Source organism: Lathyrus oleraceus, chromosome 2 (assembly GCF_024323335.1).
Source record: "Lathyrus oleraceus cultivar Zhongwan6 chromosome 2, CAAS_Psat_ZW6_1.0, whole genome shotgun sequence".
NCBI lineage: Eukaryota > Viridiplantae > Streptophyta > Magnoliopsida > Fabales > Fabaceae > Lathyrus > Lathyrus oleraceus.
Window position 1 is genome coordinate 164,490,386 of NC_066580.1, and position 4,321 is coordinate 164,494,706.

The following is a 4,321-nucleotide window of genomic DNA, read 5'->3' on the forward strand; positions in this document are numbered from 1 at the left end:
TGAAAATATGGCGCGTCAAGGGATAACTTATCACTGATGCAAAATATGAAGATAATTTTTGATCATCTAACAATAGATTTGGAACAATGGAAGTTATACAACCCCAAGTCCATCTATCAATGGTTTGACAAATGGAAGATTGTATCACTCAATATTTACAAGTTAACAAGTGATTAATGTACAAGTTTGTCATACCCCAAAATTTCCCCTCCCCTTTTCATTTTTTATCTATTCTATAACTTAAGATTCATATTTACTTGTTCATGCCTCATTCATGTGTATCGTTCATTCGTGTTAATACTTTCTAACAAGCATAATAGATTCAAAGCTTCGGGTTAATAAAAAACTAGGGTTTTGCTTGAGGATTGTGATATTGCTCATCATATGGGGGAAACCCTAATTTTATGCCCTTTTGGACCTTGGTTCAAGGAGTTCACATCATGACATTCATTTATGTATCCAAAACCTAGTTCTTTACTTTTGGTATTCATTTTGCTTTGGGTGGTTATGAAACCCAAATTTCATGAGCAGTTGGCTTGACTGGCTTGAGGAGCATTATTGCTTGATCATGTGGCTTGTAACCCTAGTTCTTGGTTCATATCATTAGTTATCCTTGGTTGTTTGTCTAATCAACCTTATCCATATAGTTTGGTTTTTTATTGGCTTTAGGCCATAGGTAAAGGTGTTGACATTTGGTAACCATGTTAATCTTGTGCTTAACCTTAACTCATGCATTGGCCCTTATGGTATGATTCATCACTTGGTTTTGGTTTAGTACATGGTTATTGGTTCATTTGGTACCTGACATTGTTACATTCATATACCTATGTCAATCATGACTCCATCTGATCTATAATCTTTCAATTTCCATTAGTACACTTTAGTTAATTTGTTCATAGTATACATATTGAATTTCAATTTGACCTTGGTGGGAATTTCGCATTTTTATGAAACATGGATTCAAGAATCAATTTTTATTGCGCATTTATTTCATTTATATTTCAATTTAAATATACATAAACATATTTAGAAAAGTGAACATTTTTGGTAATGTTGACTATTAATCAACTTATAACTTTTTGTTCAACAGTTGGCCAAAGTCAACTTGATCTAAAAATCCTAAAATTTCATCTTTCTTCATCCATCATCTTCATACCATGTTGCTCCATTTGATTTGTTTACAAAGGTAAAGAACATAAGTTAACATTTTGGAACTATTTCAAAATAACCTTCAAATCCAATACAAATGACCTTCAAAACTATTTTTGAATAATATTTCAATCCATTTATAACCATTTCAAATTAACTTTTATCAACCTTTAAACCCTTTTCAAATCAACCTTTCACAAAACAAATTTCAGAATTCAACACTCAATCCAATTCTTAAATAATATTCAAACTGACTTCAACTAGCAATTTAAGTTCCAATTAATTCTTCAAAATTATCAATTAACAAACCAAGTCTTTTTCTTTTCAATAACTTTCTTAACATAAATAACATAAATGAACCTAACAATTAACAATAAATCAATTACCAATTACTCATTTTAACCAATGCATAAGACTTTGTTGAAATAGATAATAGGCTAAGTTGATTTTCACAATTAGCAAAATTGCTTCATATCACTAGCTTGACACAATAATCACCATTCAAATATAGCATTCAATCATATTAATGCATACACAATTTAATAACATTCCATTCAAACTCAATTTTATAACTTGAATATGCATAATCCCATTCACAATTTCAATCACAACCCTTTGTTTTACAATCAATTTTTCTATCATATACATCAATGTAATTTACAATCCCTAACTTCTAACAAAATCATATCCCAAATCCCAACCCTTAATTTTTACAGTCATTTAACTTCCTGTATAGGAAGTTCTTAAACTATCCAAATTATTTCATCCATTACATAACGGGTCCAAAGCTACACCAAATTTTTTGACCTGCATTTTGGAAAGAAACTTTCCACATCAGTCCCAAGTCCATACCACACATAACAAACCACAAATGAATGTTGTCAAACAAAACCCATCAAGGGAAAGGGAAAGGATAAAGCGAATCGGAATCATTCGTACCTGTTTTCGTCGCCGCGTCGAAATTGGTGAGTTCTTCAATTCAATTTAAATCTTGGAATGATTGAGATGCTTCAATCAGAGTGCGCAAAGGCGAATTCACGAACGAAGAAGATGATGAGCCAAGCGCATGATGAGCAACGATGTCGTCAATCCAAAAGCGCGATACTGATGAATGGTGATCCACGAAATGAACACGATGCTTTGAATTGAATGTGAATAGAGGGTGAAGAACACGACTACAAATGTGGATCCGAGAAGCCGTAGATGCAATCCTTTTTTTGCTCTGAATTTTTTCTGATGAGCGATTTTTCGACTTGGTGAATTTCGTTTGTGTTTCTTCTTTTTCCCATAAGCGTTTTTGGAAGCTTATTTATAAGAAATTTTTGTTTTGGATGATGAAGTTTGATTCACTTGGACCAGTCTTTTTTTTTGTTTGGCCTTGGACTCAGTTTGGGCCTAAGGCCCAAACGAGTTTGCCTCTCATTGCACCCTGCTTCAAGCCGCGCACCCCCTTATGGGCTATGGATTTGGTGACTGGGCCTTAGACCCCAGGCCCAAACGAAAAACCTCTAAGTTTAATTAAAGGCCCTGCACCCTTTTGAGCTTTTTCTAATTTCAATTAATTAGTGTGATTAAGAATTAATTGTTGTTAGTTTGCTTGATTAATTTTTAGAATTAAGAACTAATTCAAGTAATTTAGTTTGAATTGATTAATTAGATTTTAGGTTTGATTAAGATTAGTGACTATTAGGTTAATTAGAACTATGTGTGATTTAAGTTAATTAGTTGATTAATTGTGATTTAATTAATTAATGATGATTAACGAATCGATTAAAACCTTATAAATTTTAGGGATTTTATTAATAACCTAATTCCATTTTCATCATGTATCCATATTTCATTGATTAGGGGATCTTAATTAATTAATAATCTTGATTATACTTTCCATTTAGTCAATTTGTACATATTGACCATTTCGCCCCAAAGTAGAAATTCTGATTTTTTGCATGATCCCTTAGCTTAGGGTTTGCTTGGAAACATCAGATTCATTAACTGATTAATTCATTTATGGTTGTACATAGCCTAATTAATTTTTTAATCTCATTGATTAGTGTTGACCAAAGGGCACTTTGGTCAACCAAATACTTTGTATTGTGTTGTAATCCCCCAAGCATATTCAAGTGATCAAAAGACCCTTGATCGCTTGATATGGAAAGTCGATGGTGCCCAAGCTATATTGGATATGCTGAATCTCAGGAGCTCAAGACCTCAAGCTTCGAATGTAAGACCAAGATTTCAAAGTCAATATCAATCAAGCATAGCTGACAAAGTGGACTACTTCTCAAGCACAACAAAGGTATCAACACTTGTCAAACATCATTCAAATTGTGTTGCACGAGCCTTAAGAAATAGAGAATGAATAAGAGTGAATAATTCTATTAACTCATTCTGAATATCTTTGGGTACGAGACGAATGACCCAGTTGCTCATCGTATTCACCTCTATTCATAGACTTTAGCACAATTTGAATAAAATGATTGTCAAGTCTGCTTCTACAACAAGATCAACACTCAGGATCTCCTATCAGCAACTTGTGGTTATACACCCTTTTCAATCAACTCAACCTTTTCTTGCCTATGAGGTGATAGACCTTGGCATTACATTTGCCTTGTAGGGTTATGGACCCAGGTAATTCAGTCTTTCTTGCCTTTAAGGTGGTAGACCTTGGCAATATTTCTTTTCCCCATGAGGTGGTGGACCTTGGCAAGCTCTTTCTATGCGTACGGAGTTATAGACTTTGGCACTTTGTTATGGACCTTGATAATCCCTTTAAGTAGCCTTGTAGAGTTATGGACTCTGGGAAATCCCTTTTCATATCAGGTTATGGACCTTGGCAATGTTTTCCTTTTCCTTGAGAGTTAAACTCTGACATGCTTTCTCTTTGCCTTTTAGGTTATATACCTTGGCAGTTCAGTTCCTTGCCATTAAGAGTTATAAACTTCGGTAGTGATACCTTGCATAGTAGGTTGTGAACCTTGGCACTCCTTTTTCTGAATCGAAGGTTTGTGTACCCTGACAATCAAGCTATATTCCTTTGTTTCAGTCGTAGTATGATGAACTACAAAATGTATGATTTTCTCATTGCACGATGAGAATACACAGTCACGAGGATTCATATTCTCCCCGAGCTACCTTATTTATTTTTACCTCATTCTTTCCCCATTCATCAATC

At 33.8% G+C, this 4,321-nt stretch overlaps 1 long non-coding RNA gene across 1 annotated transcript; it reads right to left on the reverse strand.

The window, feature by feature from the left end:
• Window positions 1–1,687: 1,687 nt before the first annotated feature.
• LOC127121272 (uncharacterized) lies at window positions 1,688–2,547 on the reverse strand. Its single transcript, XR_007803373.1, has 2 exons — window positions 2,089–2,547; window positions 1,688–1,956 (listed from the first exon to the last, which is right to left on the reverse strand). It is a non-coding gene; the product is annotated as an uncharacterized LOC127121272 (long non-coding RNA).
• Window positions 2,548–4,321: the final 1,774 nt, after the last annotated feature.